The 22,754-nt window shown below is 43.3% G+C and overlaps 1 non-coding gene across 1 annotated transcript; it reads right to left on the minus strand.

Annotated features, from left to right (window-relative positions):
• Positions 1-11,793: 11,793 nt before the first annotated feature.
• Trnap-cgg lies at positions 11,794-11,868 on the minus strand. Its single transcript has one exon. It is a non-coding gene; the product is annotated as a tRNA-Pro (tRNA).
• Positions 11,869-22,754: the final 10,886 nt, after the last annotated feature.

Here is a 22,754-nt window from a genome sequence, read left to right on the forward strand (position 1 = left end):
CGAACTGTGGATGACGGGCAACAGACTGATTCCATATTTGTAGATTTCCGGAAAGCATTTGACACGGTGCCCCATTGCAGGCTGTTAACGAAGGTACGAATATATGGAATAAGTTGACAAGTATGTGCGTGGCTCGAAGACTTCTTAAATAATAGACGGCGAGTTTTCATTAGAGGCAAGGGTATCGTCAGGAGTGCCCCAGGAAAGTGTGGCAGGACCGCTGTTGTTCTCTGTATAGATAAATGATTTGGCGCACAGGATGGGCAGCAATCTGCTGTTGTTTGCTGGTGATGCCGTTGTGTATAGTAAGGTGTAGGAGTTGAGTGTCTGTAGGAAGATACGAGATGACTTCGACAAAATTTCGATTTGGTGAGACGAATTGCAGCTAGCCCTAAATATGGAAAAATGTAAGTTAATACGAATGAGTGGGTGGAGTGAACCTGTAATGTTCGGATACAGTATTACTAGTGTCCAGCTTGACGCAGTCAAGTCCTTTAAATTCTGGACGTACCATTGCAAAGCGATGTGAGGCGGAACGAGCGTGTGAAAACTGTGGTAGGGAAGGCGAATGGTCGACTTCGATTTATTGGGAGTGTTTTAGGAAAGAGTGATTCACCTGTAAAGGAGACAGCGTATAGGACGCTGGTGCGACCTATTCTTGAGCACTGCTCGAGTGTTTGGGCGTCGATATCAGATCGGACTGAAGGAAGATATCCAGGCAATTCAGAGGCGGGGTGCTAGATTTGTTACCGGTTAGGTTAGTGTTTAACGTCCCGTCGACAACGAGGTCATTAGAGACGGAGCGCAAGCTCGGGTTAGGGAAGGATTGGGAAGGAAATCGGCCGTGCCCTTTCAAAGGAACCATCCCGGCATTTGCCTGAAACGATTTAGGGAAATCACGGAAAACCTAAATCAGGATGGCTGGTGACGGGATTGAACCGTCGTCCTCCCGAATGCGAGTCCAGTGTGTTACCACTGCGCCACCCCGCTCGGTTTTGTTACCGGTAGGTTCGAACAACGCGTAAGAGTGACGGAGATGCTTGAGGAACCCAAATGGGAATCCCTGGAGGGAAGGTGACGGTCTTTTCGAGAAACACAATTGAGAAAATTTAGAGAACCGGCATTCGAAGCTGACTGATAAATGATTCTACTGCCGCCATCATACATTGTGGTAATGACCACGAAGATAAGGTACGAGAAATTAGGGCTGATACGGAGGCATAAAGACAGTCGTTTCTCCCTCGCTCAATTTGGCAGTGGAACAGGAAAGGTACCCTCCGACACGCACTGTACGCTGGCTTGCGGAGTATCTATGTGGATGTAGATGTATATGTGGAGTGTGGAAGGCTGTGTAGAGTAAGCGCAACAAGATCATCTTACGTCGCAAAATCAAAGTTAGTGCTACAATTCAAAGACAAAAATTATAATCAAATGAAGCAACACAAGCTGAATCTTAAAGAGAGCAAGTAAAGAGATGCCCGGGGTATGGATCGTGCTAGCGTAATTGCGACACATTCCCCTAAACAGCACCGACGAGTACCAGGCAGCGGTTAGAGTGATCCCCAGTCTGTGACGCCTCAGAGAAGAATGCCCAGAATCTACTTTCAAAAAAACTATGTTGTTGCCAAAGTGAGGGGCGAGAGTTGTCCCTAAATTCATGGAAAAAAAGGCGACAGCACATATAACTGCCCTCCTTTTTCATACCTGACAGTCATTATTAAACACATAGTTACCACCGAGCTGAGGGAGTGTTTTCATGATTAGTCAACCTTATGCACCAAGAACGCCGTCCAGAGTGACTTTTGGCTTAACTAAATCTTTAGAGAGAATGCAACAGACTCTTCCCACTGGTTGGACGGTGCGACGGCGTCTGGCTCTTTGAAGTACACTTAATAAGGCGAAAACATTGTGATCAATTATTCTCTGGGGGCTGTGGGATAGCCGTGGCGTTCGGTAACCGCAGGGGGTGCCCAGCATTCAATAGCCGCGCAGCCGGTTGCTGCCCAGTTTTCCGACTTTCGGGCAACTGCCCGTAACTCCAGAAGAAGCCATCATGTCGTAATGAGATACACAGACTGTCATCTGCCGACAAAAATGGACGTAGAGACGTTTCCAGCATCACATCCCCACAATGTGACGAGCGCAACATATTGCGCGCACACAGACAGAAAGATCCATTATTGCACACATCAAAAGAAGTTTTTCATCATCCTGGTTCCCAGAACTCCAGACGATAGACGTTGACTGAGGATGTTGTACCTCAGACATAGTCCCTTTGACTGTTGAGAGATGTCACTAAACCCGCCCAAGGATGTAAACAACCACGCATGAGCAGCGCCTATTAGACGGAGGGGGTCCGACAGCCGATCAGTTCTAGTCATTCCACCAGGAAGGAGGTACACGGCTCGTGTTATCTGTAGTTCAACCATGTCTAGACGGTCAATACCGCGGTTCGGTCGCGTCCGCATTGTTACTTTGTGCCAGGAAGGGCTCTCAACAAGGGAAGTGTCCAGGCGTCTCGGAGTGAACCAAAGCGATGTTGTTCGGACCTGGAGGAGATACAGAGAGACAGGAATTGTCGATGACATGCCTCGCTCAGGCCGTCCAAGGGCTATTACTGCAGTGGATGACCACTACCCACGGTTTATGGTTCGGAGGACCCCTGACAGCAACGCCACCATATTGAATAATGCTTTTCGTGCAGCCACAGGACGTCGTGTTACGACTCAAACTGTGCGCAAAAGGCTGCATGATGCGTCCCCATCGTGCACATCTTGTGAATGACTTCCTATAGGATAACGACATCGATCGACTAGAGTGGTCAGCATATTCTCCAGACATGAACTCTATCGAACAGGCCTGGGATGGATTGAAAAGGGCTGTTTATGGACGACGTGACCCACCAACGACTCTCAGGGATCTACGCTGAATCTCCGTTGAGGAGTGGGACAATCTGGTCCAACAGTCAGTGCCTTGATGAACTTGTGGATAGTATGCCACAACGAATACAGGCCTGCATTAATGAGCATGCTACTGGGTGTTAGAGATACCGGTGTGTACAGCAATCTGGAGCACCATCTTTGAAGGTCTCGCAGTATAGTGGTACAACATGCAATGTGTGGTTTTCATGAGCAGTAAAAAGGGCGGAAATGATGTTTATGTTGAGTGCCATTCCAATTTTCTGTACAGGTTTCGGAACTCTTGGAACCGAGGTGATGCAAAACTTTTTTTGATGTGTGTGTATGATTACACGATTGCTGAACAATCACTGGAAGCAGTCACTGTCATAAAATATGTAGGAATATATTTACGGAGCCATTTAAAGTGTAACAGCTACATAAAACTAATCGTAATAAAGGCAGATGTTAGACTGAGATTCGTTGGAAGAATCCTTAGGAAATGTAGTCCGTCAACAAAGAAGCTCGAAGTTACGCGCGGACTTCAATGCGAGATGCTTATAATTGTTTGCACAACGAAACTTTGTCTCGAAACCTGGCAGAAAATCCAAAGGAACTCTGCTCGTATGTGAAGTATGCTAGCCGCTAGACACAATCATTGCCTTCTCTGCGCTATAGCAATGGAAATTCTATCGACGATAATGCTGCAAAAGCAGAGTTACTAAACACAGTCTTCCGAAATTCCTTCACCAAAGAAGACGAAGTAAATATTCCAGAATTCGAGTCAACAACAGCTGCCAGCATGAGTAACGTAAAGTAGTCCTCGGAGTAGTGAAGCAACTTAAATCACTTAACAAAAGCAAGTCTTCTGGTCCAGACTGTATAGCAATTAGGTTCCTTTCAGAGTATGCTGATACAATAGTTCCATACTTAACAATCATATACAACCGTTCGCTCGACGAAAGATCCGTACCCAAAGACTGGAAAGTTGCACAGGTGACACCAATATTCAAGAAAGGTAGTAGTAGTAATCGACTAAATTACAGGCTCACATTAATGACGTCGATATGCAGCAGGATTCTATAACATATATTGTGTTTGAACATTATGAATTACCTCGAAGAAAACGGTCTATTAACACGCAGTCCACATGGATTTAGAAAAAAAAAATCGTTCTTGTGAAACACAACTAGCTCTTTAGTCACACGAAGTGTTGGGTGCTATTGACAAGAGATTTCAAATTGATTCCCTATTTCTAGATTTCCAGAAGGCTTTTGACACTGTATCAAACAAGCGGCTTGTAGTGAAATTTAGTGCTTCTGGAATATCGTCAGTGAGGTCATAGTTTGTAGAAATTGACGGAAAGTCATCGAGTTAAACAGAAGTAATTTCTGGCGTTCCCCAAGGTGGTGTTACAGGCCCTTTGCTGTTCCTTATCTACATAAACGATTTAGGACACAATCTGAGCAGCCGTCTTCGGTTGTTTGCAGATGACGTTGTCGTTTATCGACTAGTTAAGTCATCAGAAGATCAAAACAGATTGCAAAATGATTTAGAAAAGATATATGTATGGTCTAAAAACTGACAGTTGACCGTAAATAACGAAAAGTGTGAGGTCATCCACATGAGTGCTAAAAGGAATCTGTTAAACTTCGATTACACGATAAATCAATCAGATCTGAAGGCCGTAAATTCAACTAAATACCTAGGAATTAGAATTACGAACAACTCGAACTGGAAAGAACACATATAAAATGTTGTGGGGAAGGCTAACCAAAGACTACGTTTTATTGGCAGAACACTTAGAAAATGTAAAGGGTCTACTAAAGAGACTGCCTACACTATGCTTGTCCGTCCTCTTTTAGAATACTGCTGCGCCGTGTAGGATACTTACCAGACAGGATTGACGGAGTACATCGAGAAAGTTCAAAGAAGGGCAGCACGTTTTGTATTATCGCTAAATAGGGGAGAGAGTATCACTGAAATGATACAGGATTTGCGGTGGACATCATTAAAAGAAAGGCGTTTTTCGTTGCATTGGAATTTTCTCACGAATTTTCAATCAGCAACTTTCTCCTCCGAATGCGAAAATATTTTGTTGACGCGAAAACGATCATCGTAATAAAATAAGGAAAATCAGAGCTCGCATGGAAAGATATAGGTGTTGGTTTTTATCCGCGCGCTGTACGAGATTGGAATAATAGAGAATTATTGTGAAGGTGGTTCGACGAAGCCTCTGCAGGCACTTAAATGTGATTTACAGAGTATCCATGTAGATGTAGGTGTAGATGTAGATGTAGAAGGTACCTTACAAAACCACCGTTGGACCAATACTTGAATATTGCTGTTCAGTATGGGATTGTTAAAGGAAACAGAGAACATTAAAAGAAGAGCAGCGCGTTTTGTCGCAGATTCATTTCGTAAGCACGAAAGTGTCACAAAGATACACATCTATACTCTAAAAGCCAGCTTACGGTGTGTGGCGGAGGGTACTTTGCGTACCAGTGTCACCTACCCCTCTTTCTGTTCCAATGGCGTATGGTTCGCGGGAAGAGTAATTGCTAGTAAGCCTCTGTGTAGACTCGAATCTCTCTGATTTTATCTTGTTAGTTTCTCCGTATACATACAAGGGTATATATACAGGCAAAATAAGGTGAACACCTGTACTTACTTGGGAATGGTTTAGTAATAAGGGGTTGGACCCCCATTTAACCGTAATACAGCTCCGATTCTTCGTGGAAAACTGACATATAATAATTAAATAGTCTCCAGTGGAATGTTACACCACTCTTCGATCAGAAGCTCTTTTAACTCCTTAAGTGATGAGGGACGCGGAAATCTGCTCCTGAGTCTGCGCTCCAATACCGGCCACAAGAGTTCGATAATATTCAAGTTCGGGGACTGTGCTGGCCAGGGAAGACGATGTAGTTCAGTTGCATGCTCCTTATACCACGATTGTACTGTCCTGGCTGTGTGAATGGGTGCATTATCATCTTGAAATATGGCGTCATTCTTGAAGAACAACGTTTGAATCATTGGGTGCACCTTATCGCCTAAATGTTCACATAATCGTTGGCTGTAACACGGCCTTTGAGAATAATGATTGGACCAACAGAATACCATGAAGTGGCTGCCCGCACAATCACATTGCCACCTCTATGCTTAAACGTTCGAATCAAGCAAAGCCACGCGGAGTGGCCGCGCGGTTTGAGGCGTCCTGTCACGGACTGCGCGACTCCTTCCGCCGGAGATTCGAGTCCTCCCTGGGGCATGGCTGTCTGTGTTGTTCTTAGTATAAGTTAGTTTAGGTTAGTTCAAGTAGTGTGTAAATCTAGGGACCGAATGACCCATGCAGTTTGATCCCTTAGAAATTCTCACACATTTGAACATTTGAATCAAGCAATCAGGATTGTAGGCTTCTTATGGCGTTCTCCAGACTTAAACCCGGCCAGATGTTGGAAATAACGAAAATATTGACTCGGCGGGCCATATGACGTGTTTCCACGGATCAGCCGTTCAGGATTTGTGCTCCTGTAATCAAGTTTCACACTTCTTTTCGTTGGTTGTCGTCACTAATAGTCATGAATATTCGCTTTGTGGAGTTCTCAGCGGAGAGTTTTGACAGAAACAGGGTCTCGAAGATGGCTGTTGAGCTGTGCAGTCACTTTAGCCACCATAGTTTTGTGTTGTTCTGACACAATTCGTGTTAGCGTACGACGATCTCTGTCATCTAGTTTTGATTTGCGCTCAGTATTACGTTTACAAGATGCTGTCTTTCCATGTTTTGTGTAGGCTGGCATGGCTGTTGGGTGGAAACAGTTGCTCTTGAAACATTCAATTAGTTAGCTGTCTTGGTTATTGATGCTCCGGCTGATCGGGCCTCCACAATTTTCCTGGTTGAAACTCTATTAGGTCTTTCATTGCACGTCGACCTCGGCCTCTGAATGCAAATACGAAGTGTGCACTGCTCGTAAGCAACCTGCATTGATGCCTAGTCTGAATTGAACACGCGTAGTCCAGCGGGACACGTGCCTTACCTGTGTTGTTGACCAACAAACAGAACCATCCCAGTACTACCACTGTTCACATTATTTGGTTTATCCCCCGTACATAGGAGGAAGCAATATATTGGTTGACTCTTGTACGTACGTACGCTGTTGGAACTTTAGTAGCAGACCATACCAGAACACCTCTCTTTCAGCGTCTGCCACTGATGTTGGCTATGCATCTCCGTGACGCTTTCGCGCTTACTAATCGAACCTGTAACGATACTTATTATTCTTCTTTGGGTCTTCTCTGTTTCCACTATCAGTCCTATGTGGTACACATCCCACACTGCCCAGGAGTATTCCAAAACTGATCGAACTAGTGTTTTGTAAGCTACTTCCTTTGTTGATGGACTGCATTTACTGAGGGTTCCTCTGATGAACCTCAGTATGGCATCTGCGTTACTCACGATTAATTTTACGTGGAAGTTCCACTGCAAATCGTCCTGTACGCATACCCCTACATATTTTGTGGAAATAACTGCTTCCAGTGACTGTCATGCAATTTTGTCATCGTACAATAAAGGATCCTTCTGATTATGTATTCGCAATACGTTACATTTGTTTTTATGTTGAAGGCAACTACCGCTCAGCGCACCAAGCGTAGATCCTCTGCATGCCTTCCTGCATTTTGTTACATTTTCACAAGTTTCTAGCGTCGCAACTTCCCTGTACGCCCCAGCAACGTAAGCGAAAACCCTTGTGGAACTTTCGATGTTATCCACTAGGTGAAAAGTTATGGTTCTATAATACTCCCCTGGAGCACGCCCGAGGTTACTTTTACGCCTCTAGATCTCTCTCCGTTGAGAACGACGTGCTGTTTTCTGTTTGCTAGAAAGTCTTCGGTCCAGTCACACAGGTGGTCTGATATTCTGCACGCTCGTATTTTGTTCACTGGTCGGCGTTGCGGAACTGTATCGAATGCATTCCGAAACACAAGAAGCACGGCATCTACTTGGGCGCCTGTATTTACTGCTTTCGGGGTCTCGTGGCCGAACAGAGCGAGCTGGGTTCCACACGACCGTTGTTTTCCAAACCTATCTTAGTTCCTGCAGATGAAATTTTCGGGCTCCAGAGATGTCTTAATAAGCGAGCATGAAACACAAGTACCAAAATTCTATTACAGACCGACGCCTGAGATATAGGCCTATAGTTTCGTGCGTCTGTTTGACAATTCTTCTTGAAAACGAGAAAGACCTGCGCTTTTTTTCCAATCGTTAGGAATGCTTCGTTACTTCAGAGACCTATGGTACACTGCACCTAGAAGAGGGGAAAGTTCTATCGCATTCTCTACTGTAGAATCGTACTGGTATCCCGCCAGGTCCAGTGACCTTTCCCCTGTTGAGGGATTTCATTTTCTTTCTTATCCTTTGGTCACTTATATCGAGACCTGTCATTTTGTTGTTCGTGCGACGATGTAAAGGAGTAACTACAGTGCGATCATCCTCTGTGAAACATTTTTGGAAAAAGGCGTTTAGTACTTCGGCCTTCCCCGTGTCAACCTCTGTTTCAATGCCATTGTGGTCATAGAGTGTTTGGACAGAGTGTTCTCAAGGAACTTGAATCAAAAATACTGATTTTTTTTGTTGGTGGATGAAATAAACTTCGCAAGAGTTGCATATAAAATGATGCCATTCGTGTAAACAATTTTTAATCCAGTAAATAGATTTGACTGCAACCTCAACTGCGAGTAGAGGGACGAAAAAGAAATTATAGCTTGTACTGAGTTTCATTTATTTTCCGATTCAGCTTTAAGGTGCGAACAGTAGTATTATAAAGTTACCGTCTGCGATGAATTTCCCGTTTTTTCCATGAAATGTCGATGTAAATTGGCATTATTTTCTTTTCAGATATATCGATATCAAAATTACAATATCCTGTGCCGATATTTTTATTTTATATTTTTTTCGAAAATTTCCGGTAAGTATTTGAAATTGCTATTTTGAAATTGTGGTAGAACATAATTTTACTTTACTGTTTGAAGGAATCTTATTATTTTGTGAACTTTCATCACGCCCAATCTTTCTCTTTGTGTGAAGTAAGGTGGCGGTTCTGCCAGCAGAAACTCCACTGTTTAATCACCATGTAGTGTTGACACTAAAACTGCTAGGTCGCTAGCGTTTGCACAAATGAAAAAACGGGGTAGTCAACATTAAATGTTCCGGACACAGGCGATATGTGACGAAACCGAGCGACGGACCCATCGGACACCATTTATTGTGGCACTTAAAGCAGGTACCATGGTTAGCAAAATTGTTATCGACAAGCGTGAACGTACATCGTTTTCCTTTCAGTTCTTACTCAGAGGGGGATAAGCAGGTTGCTAGCTTGTCGTTGTGCAGAATATCTAATAAAAATCAATACTTAAATATACAGCTCTAAAACCGGCAGTATATTTACAATTTTATAGACCGGTAAATATTTTTTCAGCCAATACGTCGATATATCGGAAATTTTTTTCGATATGTCGATTGGCTATGACGATGTTTCTTTAAATATCGATATATCGGTTACCCAATAATTAAAAAAAATATTAATAGTCCTAGTTGGGTGTTAATCTTCGAAGCTCTTTCTTTAACTGTTTTACGTCAACGGCAAGCACGAATATGGAAGAGCACAAAAGCTCTCAATATAATTACAGAAGTTTGTCACCGGCATATCTAAGACGTTATCTTCATGAGTTGGTTCTCTGTATAACTTTTAACGGTAATTTTCGGAAAAGGCACTTAGACAGTACGGCAAAATTTTGCTTTCGACTTCATTGAAGTTTTCTCGCATTCTTCTCCTTACGCTCATATTTCGTTTCGTTCAGCTTCTGCTTGTCAGGCCTCCCTTAAATCTGCAATGAAACTCACTTTGCCTTTGTAGCAACAGACATGACTACTGAACTACGGTAGATATTTCCTATCCCGTTCGCGACATATGTTGGTTTAACGCGTACTTCTAAAAAAGGCTGTGACAGTTGCTTTGCTGGATACCTGCCCTCTGCATGAGAAGTGACTTTAATGCGTCACACTTGCTAGTGCTGCAGGTGAACTGCGTCTTTCAGGACTCAAGAGTGTCAGCCTGGTTTGTTATCGCCTAGCATAATGTTGTGACACTGGCCAGGTGCCGAGGATTAGCACACATCTCGTAAATGCCGTGTTAATTGTTACCAGCCAGGCCACGGACAGCACCGAGAGGCAGACATCGCCGAGTAAAGAGGGCGTGATACAAACAAAACAGCACGATCTACAACACAATTTCTGTTTTTATGCTCTGTGGCTTTTCTGATTAAAAAAAAATTTTTTTTTTGACATCTATCTTGTACCATACAGTTAGCTTATTTCTACACAGAATGTACAGGTATTACACAACATTACTGTTAGAAATTCTTATATATATATATATATATATATATATATATATATATATATATATGTGTGTGTGTGTGTGTGTGTGTGTGTGTGTGTGTGTGTGCAAAGAAACAAAGAATTTCTAACAGTAATGTTGTGTAATACCTGTACATTCTGTGTAGAAATAAGCTAACTGTATGGTACAAGATAGATGTCAAAAAAATTTTTTTTAAAAAATATATATATATATATGTGTGTGTGTGTGTTGAAGACAGAAAGTACACAGTTACAGATAGAGATAAGTGACATAGAGTAGCCGGACGGTGTGGTCGAGCGGTTCCAGACGCTACAGTCAGGAACCGCGCGACCGCTATGCTCGCAGGTTCGAATCCTGCCTAGGGCATGGATGTGTGTCATGTCCTTAGGTTATTTAGGTTTAAGTAGTTCTAAGTTCTAGGGGACTGATGACCTCAGAAGTTAAGTCCCATAGTGCTCAGAGCCATTTGAACCATTTGACATACAGTAATTGTAAAATAAAATGCTACAGAATGATTCCGTGTTTCTAACGAGAGCGTCACACAGGTTGATAATGGATGACCAAGCTTTGCAAGTTCTCGTAAAAGAACTGTAGTACTTCCACGTGCTCTGAGGTACCCAAAGAGAATGTGATATGTGTCCTCTTCTTCTGCACAACAGCAAAAATTGTCTCTGGGATGTGCAGCCAGTGAAGATGTTTACGGAAACACTCATCGTTAAATTTAAGTCTTGCTATTAGAGAGGCATCGTGTCATGAAACTTAATGTGTATTGGGTTTCGTGGAATAGCCTTTGTGTCTTGTTGTTTCCTCATGTTCCTGTTGCCAGTTTTCTACCATGCCTCTTCCGTAGTACATATCGGGTCGGTAAAACGTATTTTGGAGTGTAGCCCTGTCACTGTAGTTTCTTTGGATAAGCAGTTGACAGGTCAGCTGCCAGTGATTGCACAGTGTGATTTTACCCAAGCGAAATTAACGGAATGGCCTTCTTCACGCATGGATTCCGGCACTTCGGTAATCTTATATACAATGGGATTTTCAGTCAAACAGGCGCTAATGTTTTTAAATACTATTAGAGCGGATGAGTAGGAAATACAGAAATACTATTATCTACGAGCAGAAATTTAATGCTTCCAGTATCGAAACAAGTTCAGCGTTCGTGATACTTGCGTCTTTTGGTAGTTTGGATAGCCCGGACTTCAGCAAATAAGGTATGTAGTACGCCTTTCCAATTGAGTCACTGGTTTTGGAACAGCCAGTATAGATATGCACTAGTGTGCAACTCTTAAAAATTAAAATACCTTCCGCATGCTGTGTCACAGCCGACTGACATAGCCCCATGAAACCACTACGGTATAGTATAGAAGCCAACTGAAAGAAATACACAATGAGTGAACAAACATGGGACTTCTCCAGAATGAACTTTTCACTCTGCAGCGGAGTGTGCGCTGATATGAAACTTCCTGGCAGATTAAAACTGTGTGCCGGACCGAGACTCGAACTCGGGACCTTTGCCTTCCGCGGGCAAGTGCTCTACCAACTGAGCTACCCAAGCACGACTCATGACCCGTCCTCACAGCTTTTAATTCCGCTCCTACCTTCCAAACTTCGCAAAATCTGCTGGAGGCAAATGTCCCGAGTTCGAGTCTCGGTCCGGCACACAGTTTTAATCTGCCAGGAAGTTTCATGGGACTTTTGTTCAAAGTCAGTAATTACACTGAAGTCACCGTGATTCATGTTGGTTCCCAGGACGTTAAAAAAGGCGAGACATGGTTCTTGATAAGGTGTCTGATCACCACGGGTAGCGATGCATGCTTACAACATCCTCCCTTGCTGACCACAAGCTAGGTGAGAAGTTCTCGTAGTAGTGGGTTCCATGCTTCCACCAGTGCGGGTGACAACTCAGGATGGTCGTTGGTGCACGCGGACGTGCTGTAGTACGTCTTCACAACGCATACCACACATACTCGATGGAATTCAAGTCGAAGAAACGGAAAAAATGGCTCTGAGCACTATGGGACTCAACATCTTAGGTCATAAGTCCCCTAGAACATAGAACTACATCGAACAGCGATGAATCCTTTGGATTCAGATAAGAACGACCCGTGGACTAGGGGTAGCGTCTGTGATCCATAATCAAAACGTCTACGCTCCTGGGTTCGATCCCTGCCACTCCCTAAATTTTGATAAATAATCAGCATTGGCGGTCGAAGACTTCCGGCATAAGAAGTCAGCCTCATTCTGCCAACGGCCTTGTCAAAGAGGGCGGAGGAGCGGATAGAGGTTCAGGGCACTCTCTTGTCCTAGGGGTGGGAAATTGCCCCTAAAGGCGGAAGAATCAGCAATGATCAACGACGTGAGGATGCAGAAGGCAATGGAAACCACTGCATTAAAGACACGTAACGTGTATCCAGAGGACATGTGGCCTGTAATTGAAGAAGTGTCATGATGATGTCTCCATTGGCAAAAGATTCCAGAATAGTCCCCCATTCGGATCTCCGGGAGGGGACTGCCAAGGGGGAGGTTACCATGAGAAAAAGATTGAATAATCAACGAAAGGATAACGTTCTACGAGTCGTCCGCAGCTCGTGGTCGTGCGGTAGCGTTCTCGCTTCCCACGCCCGGGTTCCCGGTTTCGATTCCCGGCGGGGTCAGGGATTTTCTCTGCCTCGTGATGACTGGGTGTTGTGTGATGTCCTTAGGTTAGTTAGGTTTAAGTAGTTCTAAGTTCTAGGGGACTGATGACCATCGATGTTAAGTCCCATAGTGCTCAGAGCCATCTGAACCATTTTTTTTCTACGAGTCGGGGCGTGGAATGTCAGAAGTTGAACGTGGTAGGGAAAATAGAAAATCTGAAAAGGGAAATGCAAAGGCTCAATCTAGATATAGTAGGGGTCAGTGAAGTGAAGTGGAAGGAAGACAAGGATTTCTGGTCAGATGAGTATCGGGTAATATCAACAGCAGCAGAAAATGGTATAACAGGTGTAGGATTCGTTATGAATAGGAAGGTAGGGCAGAGGGTGTGTTACTGTGAACAGTTCAGTGACCGGGTTGTTCTAATCAGAATCGACAGCAGACCAACACCGACAACGATAGTTCAGCTATACATGCCGACGTCGCAAGCTGAAGATGAACAGATAGAGAAAGTGTATGAGGATATTGAAAGGGTGATGCAGTATGTAAAGGGGGACGAAAATCTAATAGTAATGGGCGACTGGAATGCAGTTGTAGGGGGAGGAGTAGAAGAAAATGTTACAGGAGAATATCGGCTTGGGACTAGGAATGAAAGAGGAGAAAGACTAATTGAGTTCTGTAACAAGTTTCAGCTAGTAATAGCGAATACCCTGTTCAAGAATCACAAGAGGAGGAGGTATACTTGGAAAAGGCCGGGAGATACGGGAAGATTTCAATTAGATTACATCATGGTCAGACAGAGATTCCGACGCTATAGATACAGCAATAAGGAATAGCGCAGTAGGCAGTACAGTTGAAGAGGAATGGACATCTCTAAAAAGGACCATCACAGATGTTGGGAAGGAAAACATAGGTACAAAGAAGGTAACTGTGAAGAAACCATGGGTAACAGAAGAAATACTTCAGTTGATTGATGAAAGGAGGAAGCACAAACATGTTCCGGGAAAATCAGGAATACAGAAATTCAAGTCGCTGAGGAATGAAATAAATAGGAAGTGCAGGGAAGCTAAGACGAAATGGCTACAGGAAAAATGTGAAGACATCGAAAAAGAAATGATTGTCGGAAGGACAGACTCAGCATACAGGAAAGTCAAAACAACCTTTGGTGACATTAAAAGCAACGGTGGTAACATTAAGAGTGCAACGGGAATTCCACTGTTAAATGCAGAGGAGAGAGCAGATAGGTGGAAAGAATACATTGAAAGCCTCTATGAGGGTGAAGATTTGTCTGATGTGATAGAAGAAGAAACAGGAGTCGATTTAGAAGAGATAGGGGATCCAGTATTAGAATCGGAATTTAAAAGAGCTTTGGAGGACTTACGGTCAAATAAGGCAGAAGGGATAGATAACATTCCATCAGAATTTCTAAAATCATTGGGGGAAGTGGCAACAAAACGACTATTCACGTTGGTGTGTAGAATATATGAGTCTGGCGATATACCATCTGACTTTCGGAAAAGCATCATCCACACAATTCTGAAGACGGCAAGAGCTGACAAGTGCGAGAATTATCGCACAATCAGCTTAACAGCTCATGCATCGAAGCTGCTTACAAGTATAATATACAGAAGAATGGAAAAGAAAATTGAGAATGCGCTAGGTGACGATCAGTTTGGCTTTAGGAAAAGTGAAGGGACGAGAGAGGCAATTCTGACGTTACGGCTAATAATGGACGCAAGGCTAAAGAAAAATCAAGACACTTTCATAGGATTTGTCGACCTGGAAAAAGCGTTTGACAATATAAAATGGTGCAAGCTGTTCGAGATTCGGAAAAAAGTAGGGGTAAGCTATAGGGAGAGACGGGTCATATACAATATGTACAACAACCAAGAGGGAATAATAAGAGTGGACGATCAAGAACGAAGTGCTCGTATTAAGAAGGGTGTAAGACAAGGCTGTAGCCTTTCGCCCCTACTCTTCAATCTATACATCGAGGAAGCAATGATGGAAATAAAAGAAAGGTTCAGGAGTGGAATTAAAATACAAGGTTAAAGGATATCAATGATACAATTCGCTGATGACATTGCTATCCTGAGTGAAAGTGAAGAAGAATTAAATGATCTGCTGAACGGAATGAACAGTCTAATGAGTACACAGTATAGTTTGAGAGTAAATCGGAGAAAGACGAAAGTAATGAGAAATAGTAGAAATGAGAACAGCGAGAAACCTAACATCAGGATTGATGGTCACGAAGTCAATGAAGTTAAGGAATTCTGCTACCTAGGCAGTAAAATAACCAATGACGGACGGAGCAAGGAGGACATCAAAAGCAGACTCGCTATGGCAAAAAAGGCATTTCTGGCCAAGAGAAGTCTACTAATATCAAATACCGGCCTTAATTTGAGGAAGAAGTTTCTGAGGATGTACGTCTGGAGTACAGCATTGTATGGTAGTGAAACATGGACTGTGGGAAAACCGGAACAGAAGAGAATCCAAGCATTTGAGATGTGGTGCTATAGACGAATGTTGAAAATTAGGTAAGGAATGAGGAGGTTCTACGCAGAATCGGAGAGGAAAGGAATATGTGGAAAACACTGATAAGGAGAAGGGACAGGATGATAGGACATCTGCTAAGACATGAGGGAATGACTTCCATGGTACTAGAGGGAGCTGTAGAGGGCAAAACCTGTAGAGGAAGACAGAGATTGGAATACGTCAAGCAAATAATTGAGGACGTAGGTTGCAAGTGGTACTCTGAGATGAAGAGGTTAGCACAGGAAAGGAATTTGTGGCGGGCCGCATCAAACCAGTCAGTAGACTGATGAAAAAAAAAAAAAAAGGATTCAAATCAGGACTCGGTGCTGGCCAGTCCATTACAGGCATGTTATTGTCGTGTAACCACTCCGCCACAGGCCGTGCATTATGAACAGGTGCTCGATCGTGTTGAAGGATGCAATCGCCATCCCCGAATTGCTCTTCAACAGTGGGAAGCAAGAAGGTGCTTAAAACATCAATGAAGGCCTGTGCTGTGTAAGTGCCACGCCAAACAACAAGGGGTGCAAGCCCCCTCCATGAAAAACACGACCACACCATGACACCACTGACTCCGAAAAAAAAAATGGTTCAAATGGCTCTGAGCACTATGGGACTCAACATCTTAGGTCATAAGTCCCCTAGAACTTAGAACTACTTAAACCTAACTAACCTAAGGACAGCACACACACCCATGCCCGAGGCAGGATTCGAACCTGCGACCGTAGCAGTTCCGCGGTTCCGGACTGCAGCGCCAGAACCGCTAGACCACCGCGCCACTGACTCCGAATTTTACTGTTGGCACTACACACGCTGGCAGATGGCGTTCACCAGGCATTAGCCATGCCCACTCCCTGTAATCGGATCGCCCCATTGTGTACTGCAATTCGTCACTCCACACAGCGTTTTTCCACTGCTCAATCGTCCAATGTTTACGCTCCTTACACCAAGCTGGGCGTCGTTTGACATTTACCGGCGTGATGTGTGGCGTATGAGCAGCCACTCGACCATGAAATCCAAGTTTTCTCACCTTCCGCCTAACTGTCATAGTACTTGCAGTGGATCCTGATGCAGTTTGGAATTCCTGTGTGAAGATCTGGAAAGATGTCTGCCTATTACACATTTCGACCCTCTTCAACTGTTGGCGATCTTTGTCAGGAAACAGTGGACCTAGAGATGTTTAAGAGTGTGGAAATCTCGCGGTCAGACATATGACACAAGTGACACCCAATCACCTGACTGCGTTCGAAGTCCGTGAGGACATCTCACGATATCCAATGACTACTGAGGTCGCTGATGTGGAGGACCTGGCGGTAGGTGGTATCATAGTGCACCTAGTATGAAAAACATATGTTTTTGGGGGTGTCCGGATACTTTTGATCACATAGTGTATATTGCATGGCGTTCATATTATTTTTTCCAAACCCTGCATACATGTAAACTTTTCCTTTATTTCTGTTTTGTATACTTGTAAAGTACCTCATCAAAATAAATCATTTGGAACAAATTTTGTCACTTTTCAGTATACGAGGGGCGTTTGAAAAGTCCGAGAAATGTCACCACGGGGTCGTATCGAGTTCATTTTTAGTTAGTAGCATCTTTGGAAAGTGCGCACACCACGTTTCAGCCATATTGGTCTATTTCTTAGTGTTTGGCGTTCGTGTGAACCAAGGAAGTCGAGTGATTGTCAAAAAATGTACGAAAAAGAATTTAGTGTGGTGATTAAACATTATTTTATGAAAGGCAAAACGCCTCAGGAGACTAAAGAGAAGCTTGATAAACATTACGGTGACCCTGCACCTTCGATTAGAACAGTTTAAAAGTGGTTTCAAAATTTTCGGTGTGGCCATATGGACACAACTGATGCTGAACCTTCTGGACGCCCTGTGGATCTTACGACTCCAGAAATCATTGATAAAATCTGTGATATGGTGATAGATGACAGAAGAATTAAGGTGCGTGTGATTGCTAGTGCTGTGATCATCTCGAATGAACGGATACATAATATTTTGCATAAACATTAGGACAAGAGAAAGCTATCCGCAAGATGGGTTCCGCGATTGCTCGCGCTTGACCAAAAACGGAATTGTGTGAAGTGTTGCAAGGATGATTTGCAGCTGTTCAGGAAGAATCCGCAGGATTTTAAGCGTCCTTTCGTCACTGTGGATGAAACATGGATTCATTACTGTACTCTTGAGACCAAACAACAATCTAAACGATGAGTTACCAAGGGTGAATCTGCACCAAAAAAGGCGAACACCATTCCTTCGGCCGGAAAGGTTAAGGCGACTGTCTTTCGAGATTCGCAAGGGGTAATCCTCATCGACTATCTGGAAAAGGGTAAAACCATTACAGGTGCATATTTTTCATCGTTATTGGACCGTCTGAAAACAGAGTTGCAAGAAAAACGCCGGCGATTGGGCCGCAAAGAACTCATTTTTCATCACAACAACGCACCAGCACACACCTCAGCAGCTGTGGTCGCAAAATTAATGGGAATAGGATTCCGACTCGTTTCTCATCCCCCCTATTCTCCAGACTTGGCTCCCTCGGACTACAATTTGTTCCTCAATTTGAAGAAATGCCTGGCGGGATAAAGATTTTATTCAGACGAGGAGGTGATTGCAGCAACTAATAGCTATTTTGCAGACTTGGACAATTCCTATTATTCGGAAGGAATCAGCAAATTAGAACAGCGTTGGAAGAAGTGTGTAAGTCTAAAAAAAAGAAAAGGTTTACCCCAAACACATAAGTAGTTTTTATTTTTGCACGGACTTTTCAAACGCCGCTAGTATCTACTTATTGTAATTCCATGGAAAGCCTGAATAATGAATTCAAACATAAATTTTTTAAGTAATTATCTGTTGAGAAACTCTATTCATCTCACAAAAACGGAAAGCTTGATGAGTGCACGTAAACAATACAATTACAAATGCTCATATTTTGTTCTCCATCGCTGGGACAGATAACCGTTTCTGCTGATGATATGTACCCTCCTGCGTGGATTCGCCATCTGACATTCGAACTCAAGGCCCGTACACACGCAAAGATCTGTCTGTGTAAATATGTGCGCAAGTGTCTGTTCTTGCAATAAACCGCTGCAAATTTGTTGTGTTCACGCGATACAAATTCCAGTCAGCGCTCGGTACCGAAATAAAATTTCAGCGGCAAACAACCTTAAAGTTTATATCACTTATTCAGAAATTCGTAGTGGAGGAAATTATGTTATGGACTGTGTTTTATAACTTGTGCTGCAATACGAAATGCAAGCAATAGAAAGTCCGATGAAAATGGTCTAGACAGTGGCTGTTTTGGCAAAGGCTGCTTTTGCATATAAATTTATTTCGCAAGTTGCAAGGCGAAGTGGCCTAATGGCGAAATTATTTGCGGACGGATTTCGAAACCAGGAAACACATAACAAATTTTTGACGCTCAGAACCATCGTATAATATGGAAAAATACTTGTATTAGGAGAGAAGCTCCGCACTAACAAAATGTGCAGATGCCCTAGTTGTTCCACTGCTGACACAGGCTGGTGGGAGCAGTATTATGCTATGGTAGAAATTCTCCTGCGCTTGCGTGGGTCTGTGATAGTAATCGAAGACACAGACAGCTGCGAACCACTTGCGTCCCTTCATGCTCGGTATCTTCCCCGACGGCGTTGTCATCTTTCAGCAGTATAATTGACCGTGTCTTGGAGGCAGAACAGTGGCATAGATGTTTGAGGAGCATTATAGTGAACTCACGTTGATGTCTCGGCGACCAAATTCCCCTGATGTAAATCCTATGGAACGCATCTGAATCACTATCGGGCGCCAGCACCACGTATGCAAATTAGTGGCCCATTATTTACGCGAATTACATGACCTGTCCATAGAAATCCGATGCTACATACTTTCACCAACCTACCAATAAACTGTCGGATCCCTGATACGCATAATCAGTGATTTATTTTGTTCAAAAGACGGACAAACAAGCTTTTGAGCAGGTGGTCATAATGTTTTGGCTTATCACTGTATAATGGTCCTTCGTGACACTCGAAGTTACATTTACGTGTCAAGATATGAGAAACTCATCAGTCAAGTTACAAATCTGGTCTGACATTCCATACCCTCGTATTTTGATCATTGGGTAACAGCGCGGACCTGTATCGAATGTCTTCCGGAAGTCGTGGAACACGGTATCAACTTCAGCGCCGGTCTCTGCTACCTTCTGGGTCTCGTGGACGAACAAAGCGAGCTACATTTCACACGAGCGTTGTCTGCGGAATCCACGTTGATTCCTACATAGGAGATTTTCTACCTCCAGAAATATCATATTACGTGATCATGAAATGTGTACTAAAATTCTACAATAGACTGTCATGAGTTATATTCCATATACAGGGTGGTCCATTGATAGTGACCGGGCCAAATATCTGACGAAATAAGCATCAAACGAAAAAACCACAAAAAACGAAACTCGTCTAGCTTGAAGGGGGAAACCAGATGGCGCTATGGTTGGCCCGCTAGATGGCGCTACCATAGGTCAAACGGATATCAACTGCGTTTTTTTTTTTTAAATAGGAACCCCATTTTTTACTATATACTCGTGTAGTACGAAAAGAAATATGAATGTTTTAGTTGGACCACTTTTTTCGCTTTGTGATAGATGTAATAGTCACAAACGTATAAGTACGTGGTATCACATAACATTCCGCCAGTGCGGACGGTATTTTCTTCGTGATACATTACCCGTGTTAAAATGGACCGTTTACCAGTTGCGGAAAAGGTCAATATCGTGTTGATGTATGGCTATTGTGATCAAAACGCCCAACAGGCGTGTGCTATGTACGCTGCTCGGTATCCTGGACGACATTATCCAAGTGTCCGGACCGTTCGCCGGATAGCTACGTTCTTTAAGGAAACAGGCAGTGTTCAGCCACATGTGAAACGTCAGCTACGACCTGCAACAAATGATGATGCCCAAGTAGGTGTTTTAGCTGCTGTCGCGGCTAATCCGCACATCAGTAGCAGACAAATTGCGCGAGAGTCGAGAATCTCAAAAATGCTACATCAACATCGATTGCACCCGTACCATATTTCTATGCACCAGGAATTGCATGGCGACGACTTTGAACGTCGTGTACAGTTCTGCCACTGGGCACAAGATAAATTACGAGACGATGACAGATTTTTTGCACGCGTTCTATTTAGCGACGAAGTGTCATTCACCAACAGCGGTAACGTAAACCGGCATAATATGCACTATTGGGCAACGGAAAACCCACGATGGCTGCGACAAGTGGAACATCAGCGACCTTGGCGAATTAATGTATGGCGCGGCATTATGGGAGGAAGGATAATTGGCCCCCATTTTATCGACGGTAATCTAAATGGTGCAATGTATGCTGATTTCCTACGTTATGTTCTACCGATGTTACTACAAGATGTTTCACTGCATGTCAGAATGGCGATGTACTTCCAACATGATGGATGTCCGGCACATAGCTCGCGTGCGGTTGAAGCGGTATTGAATAGCATATTTCATGACAGGTGGATTGATCGTCGAAGCACCATACCATGGCCCGCACGTTCACCGGATCTGACGTCCCCGGATTTCTTTCTCTCGGGAAAGTTGAAGGATATTTGCTATCGTGATCCACCGACAACGCCTGACAACATGCATCAGCGCATTGTCAATGCATGTGCGAACATTACGGAAGTCGAACTACTCGCTATTGAGAGGAATGTTGTTACACGTATTGCCAAATGCATTGAGGTTGACGGACATCATTTTGAGTATTTATTTCATTAGTGTGGTGTTTACAGGTAATCACGCTGTAACAGCATGCGTTCTCAGAAATGGCAAGTTCACAAAGGTACATGTATCACATTGGAACAACCGAAATAAAATGTTCAAACGTACCTACGTTCTGTATTTTAATTTAAAAAACCTACCTGTTACCAACTGTTCGTCTAAAATTGTGAGCCATATGTTTGTGACTATTACAGTGCCATCTATCACGAAGCGAAAAAAGTGGTCCAACTAAAACATTCATATTTCTTTACGTACTACACGAATATGTAATAAAAAATGGGGTTCCTATTAAAAAAAAACCGCATTTGATATCCGTTTGACCTATAGCAGCGCCATCTAGTGGGCCAACCATAGCGCCATCTGGTTTCCCACTTCAAGCTAGACAAGTTTTGTTCTTTGTAGTTTTTTCGTTTGACGTTTATTTCGTGAGATATTTGGCCCGGTCACGATCAATGGACCACCCTGTATACTAGGGCTATTCGGAAAGTAAGTTCCGATTGATCGCAAAATGGAAACCACTTTGAAAATCAGAAATATTTTATCTGCAACAGTTAGCTACAGCTTCCAGCCACTGCTCTACATAGTCACCACTCCGACTTAGACATTTGTCGTAGCGTTGTACCAACTTTCCAATACCCTCGTCATAGAAGGCAGCATCCTGTGCTTCCTGCCAATTCTCCACGTGCATCTGTAGCTCGTTGACTGTGCGAAAATGTTGCCTTCATAGCCAGTAGTTAATGTGAGCAGAGATGAAACACTGATGGAGCCAATTACGGGATGTAGTGCGAGTGATCAAACACTTCCCATCGAAAACGCTGCAGGAGCATTTTCATTGCCCCTGCAGACTGCGACCGAGAATTGTCACAAAATAGGAACCATATGACAGTTCTGTAATGTGGGCTGCATAACATCAGGCGAAATCTCTCACCAGGACCTCATACTCCGCGGGAGACGCTATTTTCTACGCATCTTTATGTGCTCACCATGCGCTCAGAACTGAAAAGAGCGAAGTGATGTAACCGGCAGGCATGCTAGAGACACTGTCGAACACATGTGTGCAAAGCTTTATTAGATTTTCACAGTGGTTTCCATTTCTTGACCGATCGGAACTTTCTTTCCGAATATCCCTCGTATTAGCAACGCGAAAGTGTTACTCCTTTACAGTGAAACGGCTGGACAGATTGGGAGCAAATTTGGAATGGAACTAGGTTGTACCATGAATTAACACACTGGCAACATTTAAAAGTGTGTAGTGTAAGATATTTATGGATTTGAAGAATATAACGCGAAATGTGGAGCAGCAATTATACTTAGGAAAACCTATGTACTCTTTGACTTTTGAACTGTATCGTATTTGTGAAAATGCTTTTATTTTCTTTAATGTGTCTTACGTAAGCTTCAACTTAATGAATACAGTGCTTATTCAATCCTCAATGTGTTTAATTCATATTTCCATACAAGCACTTTGCATTTTAGC

This window comes from Schistocerca americana, chromosome 3, assembly GCF_021461395.2.
Source record: "Schistocerca americana isolate TAMUIC-IGC-003095 chromosome 3, iqSchAmer2.1, whole genome shotgun sequence".
Classification (NCBI taxonomy): domain Eukaryota; kingdom Metazoa; phylum Arthropoda; class Insecta; order Orthoptera; family Acrididae; genus Schistocerca; species Schistocerca americana.